This window comes from Saimiri boliviensis, chromosome 19 (genome assembly GCF_048565385.1).
Source record: "Saimiri boliviensis isolate mSaiBol1 chromosome 19, mSaiBol1.pri, whole genome shotgun sequence".
In the NCBI taxonomy this organism is placed as follows: Eukaryota; Metazoa; Chordata; class Mammalia; order Primates; family Cebidae; genus Saimiri; species Saimiri boliviensis.
The window spans coordinates 19239394-19255206 of record NC_133467.1 but is presented as its reverse complement, the minus strand read 5'-3'; the positions used below and the strand labels follow the sequence as shown (position 1 = coordinate 19255206).

The following is a 15813-nucleotide window of genomic DNA, read 5'->3' as shown; positions in this document are numbered from 1 at the left end:
GATAAAATCAAAACTTTAGCTTGAGAAAAAAAGAGAGAAGGCTCAAGTAAGTAAAATCAGAAACAAAAAAGGAAATACAACAATTGAAACCTCAGAAATACCAAGAGTATTTTAGAGACTGTTATGAACGACTTGGAAAACCTAGAAGTGGAGGGATTCCTGGACACATACAACCTACCGAGACTGAACCGTGAGAAATAGAAAAACTCAACAAACCAATAACAAGTAATGAGATCAAAGCTGTAGTTTAAAGTCTCCCATCAAAGAGATGGAGATGCAAGGAGGGTTCAAATATATGCAAATAAATAGTGGCACATCACATGACCAGAACCAATAACAAAAAGCATTTGATTATTTCAATAGATGCCAAAAAAGCATTTGGTAAAATTTAGCATCCCTTTATGATAAAAACTCTCATCAAAATGGAAGTAGAAGGAATTATTATATACCTCAATAATAATGGAATTATTATACCTCAATAATAAAGACCATAAATGACAAACCCATAGCTAACATTGTACTGACTGGGGAAAATTGAAGGCCTTGACTCCTAGAACCAGAACAAGACAAGGATACCCACTTATACTACTTTTTTTCAACATAACAGTAGAAGTCCTTGCCATGGCAATTAGGCAAAAGAAAGAATCGCTTGAACCCAGGATGCGGAGGTTGCAGTGAGCCAAGATCACACCACTGCACTCCAACCTGGGCAACAGAGCGAGACTTCATCTCAAAAAATAAAATAAAATAAAAACCTAAAGACACCACCACAAAACTGATAGAACTGATGGACAAATTCAGTAAAGATACAGGATACAAAACCAACATACAAAAATCATAATTGTATCTCTGACTTACAATTATGATTTTTGTATGTTTGAGTCCCTGTTTTCAGTTATTTTGGGTATATACCTAGGAGTAGAATTGCTTGCGTAAAATCATAATTCTATATTTAACTATTAAGGAACCACCATACTGTTTTCACAGCAGCTCAACCATTTTACATTTTCTTTTCCCAAGTAGCTGAGATTACAGGCGCATGCCACCATGCCCAGCTAATTTTTTGTATTTTTAGTAGAGATGGGGTTTCACCGTGTTAGCCAGGATAGTTTTGATCTCCTGACCTCGTGATCCGCCTGCCTCGGCCTCCCACACCTGGGGTTACAGGTGTGAGCCACTGCGTCTGGCCCCATTTTATATTTTCACCAGCCATGTACAAAGTTCTAATTTCTCCACTCCTCACTAACATATGTTGTTTTCCATTTTTTTATTCTAACCATCCTTGAGTGTGCGAAGTGGTATATCATTGTGATTCTGATTACATTTCTTTTATGACTAATTATGTTGAGTATCTTTTCTTGTGCTTATTAGCCATTTGTATATTTTCTTTGGAGAAATAGCTATTCAGAGTCTTTACCTATTTTTTAATTGTTTTTTTTCTTTTATTGTTGATATATATATATATACATATATATAGTAGACAGCTTTATTACCTATATTATACAGATATTTTCTTAAATTTTGCAGGTTGTCTTTTCACTTTCAAGAAAGTCTTTTTGTTAAAAAGTTTAAAACTTTCATGAAGTCTCACTATTTTTGCTTTTTTTAAAGAAAGCACACCTTTATGTAATAATGAATGCAAACTGCTTTGTTGACACAGAAATAATAGCTAAATTTAATGCAAATTTGTGTGAGTTGAATAACCTCATTACATTTTCTTAGCTTTATCTTTCTATGAAATAGGGTCCCATTCACCTATAAAAGATATTTTGGGATTTTTCACTAAAACGTATAAAATCTGAGGATGTGCTTAGAAGACTGGAGATAAATTTTGTGAGCATATTATCTAGTTAGTAATGACACCTTCTTATTAGATTTCAAGGTGTTGAATATAGCCCATTCAGATACTCCTATATGTAATTTAATTATTACTGTTACAGAAGTTACAGCTCCCTTGCTAATCCTGTGGTTCTTCTAAGCTGCTGAACATAGAGACACACGACTGAGCAGTAGGAGGTGCGTACTGCTTCCAGAGTTGCTTGCCTTGATGGTGTAGATGGCCATTAAGGCGACTGTGGAAACAGTGATTTTTAAACTCCTTTCAGAGTTTTGGATACGCTCCATATCCAAATGAAACAGATGACTGTGTTCTGTTCTGTAGATTTTACTACTTTTCTCTGCCAGTAGCCTCTCAAATTTGTCACACAATAGGAACCAAGCAAGAGAATATGGACAGATCAGCTCACATCTATTGTCCTGTTAAAGTAACTCAAAGATATGCCCTGTTAAAGTAACTCAAAGATATAAGAATTGGATACTTGTTTCATCCTTGCATAAGCTGGAAATGTCTATTAGTGGCTAGGATGTATTACGCCTTCATAATACATCGTAAGAAATATCACAAGAAATATCAGAAAAAAACAAATATATAGTCTTTGATTTCAGGAAGTTTCTTTTCTTTCTTTTTTTCTTTCTTTCTTTTTTTTTCTTTCTTTCTTTCTTTTTTTTTTTTTTCACACACAGGTTCTCTCACCCAGGCTGGAGGGCAGTGGTGGTGCTATGATAGCTCACTGCAGCCTTGAACTCTTGGCTCCAACAATCCTCCTACCTCAGCCTCCTGAGTACCTGGGACTACAGGTGCATGCCACCACACCCGGCTAACTTTAAAATTTTCTTGTAGAAACGAGGCCTCACTTTGTTGCCCAGGCTGTTCTTGAACTCCTGGTCTCAAGTGATTCTCTCACCTTGGCCTCCCAAAGTGCTGAGATTGCAGGCCTGATGAGCCGCTGCACCCAGCCAATTTCAGGAAGTTTCAATATTCTCAGAAAAGAACATACTCATATCTAGAAATGTCTTGTGCCTTAAAAAGCAAAGTATAACGAAGTGCATATTAATAGGGCACAAACTGAATCTGGTAGAGGGCCAGCTGTGTCTAATCTGTTAAGTTTATTTCACATGAAAAATGTGTGTATCAATCTAAGATGAGGCTAATTTGTTGAAAATAACTGAATTCTAGTCTTTTGTAGATTCTCAGAAAAGAATTCATTTAACAGTAAAATTTTAATTCAGATATGTTGTCATGTTTCAGACTTTTTTTTTTTTTTTTGAGATGAAGTCTCACTCTGTCACCCAAGCTGGAGTGCAGTAGAGCAATCTGGGCTCACTGCCACCTCTGCCTCCTGGGTTCAAGACATTCTCCTGTCTCAGCCTCCTGAGTATCTGGGACTACAGGTGCATGCCACCATGCCCAGCTTAATTTTGTTTTTAGGACAGACAGGGTTTTGCCATGTTGACCAGGTTGGTCTTGAACTCTTGACTTCCAGTGATCTGCCTGCCTCAGCCTCCCAAAGTACTAGGATTAAAGGTGTAAGACACCATACCCGACCTCTACATTCTTCTTTCTAGGACCTGTATAATAAAAGAATATAACTGTACAGATTTTGATGGTTTCCTCCAGAGCCTTTGACTTGCATATCCTTGCTGTGTGAGAAGGGTAGCAGCACTAAACCTTGTGTTTCTAGAGATAGAAGTTTGTCCCTGTGTACTGTCGATTAGGACAGGCAGTTTTTCCTGTCTTGCCTGAAGAAGAACAGCATATTTTTGAAATAAAATCTTTCTGATAAGGTAAATATGTTTAGCAAAGCCTTGTTTTCTGGAAATTTTCCAAAGCTTAACCCTGTAACTTCTATTGTAGAGAAAAGGGCAGTGCTTTCAGACTTTTAGCTCTTCTTCTGGTTGATTGCCTGCCAAGGTTGTATTTTAAATTGGGTAGGAAGTAAGTAAATACTTAGCTTCTTTCTATAAATGAGCCATCTGCAAAAGGTTTTTTTGTGCTATATGACTGTCTTAAAGTTTCAATGGAGTAACTATAGGAAAAGAAAAAGAACAGATTTTTACTTAGTGCTATGTTAATGCCAGTGTTTCTATGCAATGAAAATGACTGGCCACTCATTGTTTCAGAAAATAGATCTTAACACTCAAAAGAAACAAATTCCAAAACTTTAATAACTTTGAGGAACACTCTTTAAATACATAGGCTTTAGATACATACTATTGTCCAGGATAGATTTCCCAGCATATTTATCTACAACAGATCTTAAATATTGAAAACTAACAGAAGTTGTTGCATAAATTTTTCTGCAATTAGAAAAGAACATTCTTATGGCTGGTCTGCAAGCAGTCCGTAAAGATAGTTGCTGCCTGTCATACTTTACAGTTGACAAAAATGTTGAGAGATGAACTCCATTCTTTATTTTCTAAACCGTGATTGCATTATCCTAAAATCCAGTGGTTTTTCTCACATGCAGTCTAGGATCGAGAGGTTCAAGGCCAGAAGGAGGCCTCTGCCCCCTCACAAGGTGCTTCCATCAGTGGGTTCAGGGATTTGTTAGAGCTTTTACCATCTCTCTGCCAACAGGGGAAAGGAAGAGAGAACACATCCCTTCCCTTTTAGGGGCACAAGTATCAAATGACATATATCACTTTTGTTTACAACCAGACCTAATCATATGGCCACACCAAGCTGCTGGAATGGCTGGGAAAGATCATCTTTAGATGGATAACTACAAGGCTGGTTGACAGGAAGGATTATTCCTAAAGGAAGAAGAAGAGAGTGGTTGTTGAGGTATACAACTTTAGCAGTCTCTGCTACAATAATACCTCTAAATGCTTACATATGAGTCTATAGACACAATCCTACGAAGGGCTGGTGAAGCTTTATATTAATATACAGTGGTTTCCCTTTCTTCACTGTCTGCAGAAAGAGCCTGACTAGATATTTTTTCTAACTTTTCCAACAACAGCCTTATAAAATTATATGTTATATACTGTACCATAAAATTCACCTGTTGGTACTATTTAGTAGAGAGTTCATAGAGGTATGTATCAATCATCACACTCGGTTTTAAAGTATTTCTAACACTTCTCCAAAATACCTTCATGCTTGTTTGCAGTCAGCCCTCATCCTAATCCCCAGACCCAGTCACCCCTACTCTGCTTTCATATAAATGGAATGTATTTATAAATGGAACCGTGCAGTATTTAGTCTTTTGTACTTGGCTTCTTTCACTTGGCATAATGATTTTCAGTTTATCTCTGCTATAGTAAATAATAGTCATTTCTTCCCTTTGTTGCATAATAGTAGCTTACTCCTTTTATTGCCTAGTCCATTTATGGATAGCCCACATTTTATTTATCCATTTGCCAGTTGATGGACTTTTTGGTGGTTTCTAGTTTTTGGCTACTATGTATAATGTTCCTATGATCATTCTCCACAAGTTTTTGTGTGAACATATGTTTTCATTTCTTTTGGGTTGATGCATAGGAGTGAAATTGCTGAGTGTCCTAAGTTTTTGTTTAAAGAAATTGTGATACTATTTTCCAACGTGGCTATAACATTTTACATTCCCACCAGCCAGTATAAAGATTCCAGTTTCTCCATATCCTCAACAACACTTGATGTCAATCCTTTTCTATAGCTGTTCTAGTGGGTGTGTAGTAGTATCTCATTGGAGGTTTTTATTTATATTTTCTGATAATGTTGAGCACCTTTTCATACCCTTTGTCTATTTTCCTTGGTAAAATGTCTATACAGAGTTTTTGCCCATTTAAAAATTGTCTTTTAAATATTTGTCTAACTATTGAGTCATGAGAGTTCTTTATATATTACAGAAATAAGTCTTTTATCACATATATGGTTTATAAGTATTTTCTCCCAATCTGTGGCTTTTTTAAAAGTAGTGGTGTCTTTTGAAGAGCAAAGGTTTTAATAACTTAACAGTTTTTTTCTTATGGACTATGCTTGTGGTGTCATCTAAGAAACCTTTGCCTAATCCAAGATTGCAAAGATTTTCTCTGATGTTTTCTTCTAAACATTTTATAGTTTTAGCTGTTATATTTAGGTCTACAATAAATTTTGTTTTAGTTTTAGTTTCTTTTTTTTAATATATATGGTGTGAGATAAGGGTCTACATACTTTTTTTTTTTTTTTAAATAGGGCTATGCAATTATCCCAGCACCATTTGTTGAAAAGACTATTCTTTCCCCTATTGAATTTACCTGGCAACTTTGTTGAAAGTCAGTTGACCATAAATGTAAAGATTTATGTCTGAACTGTCAATTCCGTTCTGTTAATTTATATCTCTCTTTACCTGGCTAGATTTTTTAAGACTTTCACAGTAATGTTTCTGAATTTACCTTCTTGCTTTTACATGCAATCTTGTCAGTGATGGGACCCGAAAGAACCTCATAACATGTAAACATCACTGTAAAGAGGGGTGCAGAAGCTGAACAAAGTTTTATATTCACAAGCCAGATAAATAGATAAGAAGCATGTCAACCTAGAGGGGAAAAGGGCCAAAACTGGTGGGAAAATACGATACTCACAAAAATGAAATACTGTTGTATTTTAATAATACAACAAGTTAGCATAACACGGAGACCTAACCAGACAGTCGCTTAAACAAGAAAGATCTTAATTTTTGTCTTTAACATCAGTTTGAGTATACCCAATCCAAATTTGATATGGTGGCTGCGTTTCATAAAGTCGTGAAATCAGACTCGCTCTACCATCTCAGAGAAGAGCATATCTCTTCCTTTGAAGGAAGTTTCACATGTTAATTTCATTCATTCCATTGGTGAAAACTTGTCACTGGCCATACCTGCATGCAAACAGTGCTTGGAAGCATAGTCTTTAGTTGAAGGCCATGTGCCCAACTAAAACTTACGTTACTAAAAAAACAAGCAGGTGTCTTTGTGAACTCAGATTGCCATAACCAAACACCATATACAATATGGCTTAAACAATGAATATTTATGTCTACAGTTTTGGAGGCTGGGAAATACAAGATCAGTGTTCCAATAGATTTGGTTCCTGGTGAGAACTCTTCCTGACTTGCGGATAGCCACCTTTTTGTTGTATTCTCACATGGCAGAGAGGGAGAGTTTTGGTCTCTCTTCCTCTTCTTGTAAGGACACTAATAATCATGGGGGCTCCACCTTCATGACTTTATTGAAACCTAGTTACCTCCCAAAGGCCACACCTCCAAATACCATGACATTGGCGGCTTGGGCTTCAGTATCTCAATGTGGGACTGGTTGTGGGAGGACATAAAAGGCGTGATCTCAGTTCACCACCACGTCTCAGTTCATATCAGGAAAGATCCATATTTAGAGGCAAGTGGCAGGTTATACTTCCAATTACATTAGTATTATAGATATATTAATAAATAATGTGTTGATATTATATATAGTTATATATACATCAAAAGACAACCATTTGAGCACTTACATTGGAGACACTGTTGTGATTGCAAAGACTGCCTTTAATGAGATTTCTAGAATTTAACGACTGGTGAAAGGGGAAGCAATAATAGTGTTATGACTTTATAAATGTTATTTCTAAACTGAAAATACCATTTTAATTTTCCAAACACAACCACTGCAGATCTAAGCTGTACTATTTACAGCTTTTGGAGCTACCTTGATATAGTAATACTTCACTTCAAAACCACATATTGAGGCGGGGCATGGTGGCTCACACCTGTAATCCCAGCACTTTGGGAGGCTGAGGTGGGTGGATCACCTGAGGTCAGGAGTTAGAAACCAGCCTGGCCAACTTGACAAAACCCCATCTCTACTAAAAATTCAAAAATTAGCCAGGCATGGTAGCAGGTGCCTATAGTCCCAGCTACATAGGAGGCTGACACAGGAGAATCACTGGAACCTGGGAGGCGGAGGTTGCAGTGAGCTGAGATTTTGTGCCACTGCACTCCAGCCTGGGTAACAGAGCGAGACTCTGCCTCAAAAAGAAAAAAAAAGCCCCCAAAACATGTATACATGTATTGAGTGCCTGTCATGTGTCAGGGATACAGGGACAAATTGTCTGTAACCAGAAATATAATTACGTTTGGCCTTGAACAGAAAGCAGACTCTTCTCATCCTAAAATACTGCAGTTTGAATATTAATAAGAGAACTTTATAATTTAGAACTTATTATGAAGTAATTGTATTTTGGAAAAATCCAAGGACTGGACGCAAAGAGACCTAAGTGTATGTCCCATTTCTGTCACTCAGCAGGCAACTGGGAGCTGACCTTAGTTTCTTCAAGTTAAAAATGAAAGAGTTTATTATATATTATAGTTTCTACAGTCTCCTTTGTTTCCATGATTCTGTAGCCCTAGTTGTCTATAATGTGTATACTTATATGAAATATACTTTATAATCTGTACATTTCAATGATTCTATAGCTCCAGTTATCTTTAATCTATAGTCATAGAGTATTTATTGCAAGCCACCTTAAAACAATGGCAGTTATGCTCACAGAATGTGCGGATCAAGAATTCACACAGGCCAGGCATGGTGGCTCATGCCTACAATCCCCGCACTTTGGGTGGCCGAGGTAGGAGGACTGCTTGTGCTTAGGAGTTAGAGATCAGTTTGGGCAACATAGTGAAACCTCATTTCTACATTTTTTTTTATTTAAATTAGGCAGGCATACCGCCTTGCGCTTGTAGTCCCAGCTACTTGGGAAGCTGAGGTTGCTTGAACCCAGGAAGTCAAGGCTGTAGTGAGCCAAAATTGTGCCACTGCACTTCAGCCTGGAAGACACAGCAATATCTTATTTCAAAAAAGAAGAAAAGAATTCAGAGCCTGGGCAGCAAAGTGAGACCCCCCTCCATCTCTACACAAAATCAAAGTTTAAAAATTTGTCTGGCACAGTGGCATGTGCCTGTAGTCCCAGCTACTTAGGAGGCTTGAGGTGGATGGATTGCTTGAGCCTAGGAATTAATGGCTGCAGGGAGCTCTGATCATGCCACTGCATCCACCTCAGCGACAGAGCAAGACCTTGTCTTTTTTTTTTTTTTTTTTTTTGAGATGGAGTCTCGTTCTGTCGCACAGTCTGGAGTGCAATGGCGCGATCTCAGTTCACCACAACGTCCACCTCCTGGGTTCAAGAGATTCTCCTGCCTCAGCCTCCTGGGTAGCTGGGATTACAGGCATTTGCCACCATGCCCAGCTAATTTTGTATTGTCATTAGAGACAGGGTTTCTCCATGTTGGTCAGGCTGCTCTTGAACTCCCAACTTTAGGTGATGTGCCAGCCTCAGCCTTCCAAAGTGCTGGGATTACAGGCATGAGCCACTGCCCCTACCCGATCTTGTCTCTTAAGAAAGAATTCACACAGGGCATAGCAGGTATGTTATGTCTCTGCTCCATAATGTCTGGGGACTTACCTGGGAAGAATCAAACAGCTAGAGGTAACTTGAAAGACTAAGGGCCAGAATCATCTGAGGTTCTTTACTCTTGTGTCAGGCACCTGAAGTGGCATGACTCAAAGACAAGGCTTAGCTGGGACCATTAACTGACACTCCTACTTCAGCTTCTCCATATGACTTAAGCTTCTTCACAGCATGGTGCCTTGAGTGTCTACCATGGCAGCTCAGGGTTCTCAGAACTAGTGTTCTCCAAGAGAAAGTTTTTATCTTATAAGATAATTTAAAATATTTTACTGTAATAAAAAAATAATTACTTTTAAGCCAGGCATGGTGGGCTCACTTCTGTAATCTCAGTACTTTGGGAGGCTAAGGTAGGAGGATTGCTTGAATGCAGGAATTCAAGACCAGCCTGAGAAACAAAGCAACACATTGTTTCTACAAAAAACATTTCATAATTATCTGGGCGCAGTGGTGTATGCCTGTAGTCCCAGCTACTTGGGAGGCTGAAGCAGGAGGATCACTTGAGCCTAGGAGTTTGAGGCTGCAGTGAGCTACGATCATGCCACTGCACTCCAGCCTGGACACAACATAGTGAAACCCTGTCTCAAAAAAAAAAAAAAAAAAAAAAAAAAAAAAAAAAAAAAAGAAAGAAAGAAAAAAGAATTATTAAAACCAAATTCATGAAAAGTGTTATGATCTCTTCCTGAGCTAGTATGACACAGTTTCAATTAGTAAAACTTATTATAAATCTTTGATGTATAGTAGAGCAAATGCCCTTTTCTTTTCTTTTTTTTTTGAGATGGAGTTTCGTTCTTGTTACCCAGGCTGGAGTGCAATGGTGCGATCTTGGCTCACCGCAACCTCTGCCTCCTGGATTCAAGCAATTCTCCTGCCTCAGCCTCCTGAGTAGCTGGGACTACAGGCATGCGCCACCATGCCCAGCTAATTTTTGTATTTTTAGTAGAGATGGGGTTTCACCATGTTGACCAGGATGGTCTCGATCTCTTGACCTCGTGATCCACCCGCCTCGGCCTCCCAGAGTGCTGGGATTATAGGCTTGAGCCACTGCGCCCGGCAGAAATGCCCTTTTCTTTATTATTGTTTCACTGTTTTGGTCCTTTGCTGTTCAGTATGAATTTTTTTGATACGTTATCAAGGCTCATATTTTAAAAATCCTTTGAGATATTGAATGGAAGTGTGTTAAATTTATGAATTAATTTTGGAAGAATTGATATTTTAATATTGTTCAGTCTTTCCATCCATTTTAAGTCCTCTTTTATGTTAACAAAAGTTTTTTTTAAAATTCCACATAGAGGTTTTACCGTTAGATTTATTTCCAAAGAAAGACCTTAAGTTTTTGTAGTAAGAATGAATGGGCTCTGTTTTTATTACATTTTAAATTGGTTGTTGCTAGTGAATAGACATTCACATACTACTAACTTTGTAAATTAGTCCTGTGTCTAACAAACTTGTTAATGTCTTTCTAAATAGTTATATTGTTTTATCAATATATTAAGGATGCCATTACAATAAGCATCCTTATGTTGTTCCCGATTTTAAAGGGAATATTTTTAAGGTTTCACTATTGAGGATTATGTGTGCTCCAGGTTCAGACTGATAGTTTATGTTGGGTTAAAAATATTAATAGGCTATTCTATTACTAATTTGCCAAGATTCTTAATTAATTTTTAAGTATTAAAACTTCAATTACTTTTGCACCAGCCTAATATTAATAGGTATTTAATTTGATCAAGTGTTTTTTGTGTATCTGTTGAGATGATTTTTTTCCTTTTATATTTGAATTATAATAATATTTCTTCTTTTTTTAAAAAAAATTATAGATGGGGTCATCTTGCTATGTTACCCAGGCTGGTCTCAAACTCTTGAGCTCATGTAGTTTTCCTGCCTTGGCCTCTCAAAGTGCTGTGATTACAGGAATGAGCCATCACCCCAAGCCATATTTGCTCTTTGCTCTTTTTTTAGAGAAGTTTTAGAGACATGGTCTTGTTACGTTGATCAGGCTGCAGTGCAATGGCTAGTTACAGGCATGATCATAGTGCACTACAGCACTGAACTCCAGGGCTCAAGTGATTCTCCTGCCTCAGCATCCCTAGGAGCTAGGGCTGTAGGTGGGTGCCATCACAGCCAGATAATGTTTTCTCTTTTAAAATAATATTTTAGGCCAGGCGTGGTGGCTCATGCTTATAATCCCAACACTTTGGGAGTCTGAGGCGAGCTGATCACATGGTCAGGAGTTCGAGACCATCCTGGCCAACATGGTAAAATCTTGTTTCTACTAACAGAAATTAGCTGGGCATGATGGCGAGTGCCTGTAATCCCAGCTACTCAGGAGGCTGAGGCAGAAGAATTGCTTGAACCAGGGAGGTGGAGGTTGCTGTGAGCTGAGACTGTGCCACTGCACTCCAGCCTGGTGACAGAGTGAGACTCTGTCTCAAAAAAAAGAAAAAGAAAAAAACAATGTGTGTGTGTGTGTGTGTGTGTGTGTGTGTGTGTGTGTGTGTGTGTGTATAGAAGAGTAAAATGAAGTGGTTAAAGAAGATGAAATGTAAAATTGAACCTCTAAATGTACTCTTTCTTCTCACTTCCCTGTTTCAAAGAATGGTACCATTCAACCTGAAATTTTAGGAGCTAGTCTAGGCATTGCTCATAACTGCTCAATGACCAGATCCTATCATTTTTAATATCCTTGCCTCTCTATTCTTTCCTTGTTGCCTAATTATTCTCCGTATACCGGCCAGAGCAGGAAATTCCTTTGATTAAAATCCTTCAGTGATTCCCTAATCTGTAGCCTTCACAGATTTGAAATCCTTACTGTGCCCTATAAGGCCCTTCAAGATCTGGCCCTTCTCCAGCCTTGCAGGCCTTCTTGTTGTACTCTGCTTCCCACTAATTTGCCAGCAAATCAGTCATTCCTTGGGGCCTTTTTTTAGTGTGCCTCTCTTTGTCTAGTTGTCTAGCAGTTACTCATTTTTTCAGGCCCAACCAAGCCTTATCTACCCCATAATGTATGTCCTAACTTCCAGATAGAGTAGGCCATTGAATCTTTGTACACCCTCCTATGCCATACAAACCTTAGTTAATGTTTTGAAATTTTATGGTCTTTATTTATTTATGTATTTATTTCCTCTACTAGACTTGTATCTAATATCTTAAAGGTCGACACTAGTTATTTTATTTATCATTGTATCCCTAGCCCATTGAAGGTGTTCAGTTCACATATAAGGGATAAATGGTTGAACAAAAGAACAAGCAGACAGACAATGATTGAGATAAGAGAAAGGGATTATTCCAAAAGGAAAATAATGAAAGCAAAAGCCTTGTTAACTGTTAATTTCATTATCCACATTGAGTCCTGGGTGGAGCCTTAGGGAACTCCAGAAATGATTCTAATGATTGTCTAATGGTTGAGGGAAATAGATTCAATGTTTCTATTGCATTAGACCTGCAATATTTTGCAAATTTGTTGCCTTTTTAAAATCTCTCTCTTTTTAAAGAAACTTTTTAAATTTTCCTCTTATTGGGGATGTTCTTTCTTTTGAATTCATTCAGTCACTTAATATTTATTGATTACCTGCTATATACTAGGCTCAGTGCTACTGCTGGGAACTAGTTAGATAGAGCCTGTCTCTACCCTGGAGGATCTCTCTGTCTGGTGGGGGTATAAACATGTAAACAAACAAATATAGCAGTGATTTTTAAATATCCTGATTCCCTTTCGTGTTTTCCCATTATAAACCCCGCTTTGTAAAGGAGACCGGCTGTTTATTGGGGTTTTAACAGTTGTGTCTGGTAAACAAAAGAATAATTGGAAGTAATTGAGGATTGGATGCTGGAAGGAAATTATCTGAGACACCACTCTCTTGGTTTATTTACTACTGTCTCTTCCTCACTTTCAACTGTCAATATTGAAGGATTGTATTCCAGAGTTCGACAGGTAAAAAAACATGACTAGTTTATGTGCTTTAATTAGTTAGAAATTAGAAATTTAGGGGCCAGACACAGTGGCCCATTCCTGCAATCCCAGCACTTTGGGAAGCCAAGCTGGGAAGATTGCTTGAGGCTAGGCTTTGAGACCAGCCTGGGCAACATAGCAAGATCCTGTCTCTACAAATAAATTTTAAAAATCAGCCAGGTGTAGTAGTGTGCACCTATAGTGCCAGCTACTAGGCAGCTGAGGCAGGAGTATCGCTTGAGCCCAAGAGGTCAAGGCTACAGTGAGCTGTGATCTCACCACTGTACTATACTTCAGCCTGGGTGACAGAGGAAGACACGGTTTCTACCAAAAAAAAAAAAAAAGAAGGAAAGAAATTAGAAATTTAGGAAGTATGTTGATCTCTTCTGATTTTAAAGCAAAGTATCATTTTACTTGTAAATACTTTAAAAAATATATATATATCTTAACACATAGGACTTTAAAATCATGACCATAGTATTGATATCACACCCACTGAAACTAATAATCTAATAGTGGGTGCATTTTAAAACTTCAAATGAACATGAAACAACCAGTCTAAGTAAAGGAACTTACCATGTTCCAGTTTACCATTTGGGGAATAGTTTGGCTTTTAACCCCAAATTTCGTGGCTTTTCTTTTTTTAGTTTTAGCCAGAAACATTTAAAAATCATCCCTTCTGTGTCCCCTCTTTTAAAACAGAGTAACAAAGTAAGCAGCATGAATGCTCTTAGTTTATAATTTTATTCTCAGGGTACTTTACAATAGGGAATGAATATGTGTCCTGCAAAATTTGGTATTTTCTTATATGATGAATATTTTCCATTTTATTTAAAAGGCAAAGCTGCTGGGATATCCTTTGCATTATATTCTCATAATAAAAATCAGAATCCCCGCTGCTAATGGTGAGATTGATATTCTAATAACCTAGTTCTAAGCCTAGCTTTGACTGCTTTGAATAAGGGAAGTCATTCCTTATAACTTCTAACAGATAATGCTTTGTTTCACTGATCTTCTTTCAGGGATTTTCTTTTTGAGGCTTTTCAAGCTAAATAGAAGCCAATGCTTTTGAGCCACATTAAACCTTGCTTCAGCCCTGGAAAGACTTGCATGTTTTTTAACAAAGAGACTAGGGAAGAAACAGTTACTGTCATATGTTTTACTAGGCTATATGCTAAACCAGAATTAGTCATCTCAGCCACATAGCTCCATTCTGCTCTTTGTCTAAATGTGTTAAAGATTTTAATTAATTTGTAAGCTGTAGCCATTCAAGTTCAGTTTATAAAATAAACTGATTGTACTTTATGTGCGTTTACTACTTGCCGTCGGTCTCCTATGCACTAAAGAAGCAAAAAGATGACTTCTAGGCCGGGCGCAGTGGCTCAAGCCTGTAATCCCAGGACTTTGGGAGGCTGAGGCAGGTGGATCACGAGGTCAAGAGATCGAGACCATCCTGGTCAACACGGTGAAACTCCGTCTCTACTAAAAATACAAAAAATTAGCTGGGCATGGTGGTGCGTGCCTGTAATCCCAGCTTCAGGAGGCTGAGGCAGGAGAATTGCCTGAACCCAGGAGGCAGAGGTTGCGGTGAGCCGAGATCGCGCCATTGCACTCCAGCCTGGGTAACAAGAGTGAAACTCTGTCTCAAAAAAAAAAAAAAAAAAAAAAAAAAAAAAAAGATGACTTCTGTGTTATACCAGAAGTCTTTGTTAATATTTCACCTAAAAAATTTAAATGTCTTGCTTTTTATTACTTCCTGTTTGAACCTACAATCAAATGGAGAAATACCATATGAAAGATTGTACATGCTGGCTTCTTTGGTTGAAGACATTTTGTATCTAGGGGTAAATTTTTGAGACTTGCCTGCTTACCATTAAAATAAGATTTAAATTATAAAATTTCTTTAGACTCTGCTTTTTTGGTATGTGGTTTTTTTTCTTTTTGCCTGTCCAGTGAAGTTCTGAGCTATACTTGCTCAAAACTCTTACTATACTGTGAGTTCTGAATGACAGATAAGCAGTTAGATAGTAAATAGGGTAGAATCGGTAAACTAGAAGGACCCCGAGGAATCGTCTGGTACTTTTCCTTCATATAGGATGAAGGAAACCACTCCAGAAAGTGACCCTTTTCTCCAAATAATTTTCAAAGAGAGATGTTTATTCATTTATGTAATGCTTTTTTAAAAAAAAAAAAAAAGAATTCTGAGCCTGGTGCTGTGTTTAACTCTCTCTTTAGTCACCCTCAGTCTGGAATAGTTACTCAGTCTTTGACTTTTATAGTGTTGATACTTTTGAAGATGGCAAGCTAGTTATTTAGTAGCGTGTTTCTCCATTTGAGTTTGTCTGGTGGCTCTTCATGATTAGATTTAGAGTATGTACCATGAGGAAGAATATTATAGAAGTGATGCTGTTTTTCTCATCCCATCCATTCTATCAGATGGAGTATAATTTTAATTTGTCTCATTGGCTGGTGATGCTCACTCTGATTATTTGACCAAGGTGATTTCTGCAAGGTTCTTTATGTAAAGTTTCTCTGTTCTCCTTCATGACTAATAAGAATTTTCTGGAGAAGTACTTTGAAATTATGTAAATATCTAATTCCTAATCAAACTTTCAATTTATTTGAT

The 15813-nt window shown here is 37.6% G+C and overlaps 1 protein-coding gene across 14 annotated transcripts in view; it reads left to right on the top strand.

Moving 5' to 3' along the window:
- Positions 1-15813, top strand: part of RABGAP1L (RAB GTPase activating protein 1 like) — a 709048-nt gene that overhangs the window by 617981 nt on the left and 75254 nt on the right. The window lies entirely within an intron of this gene.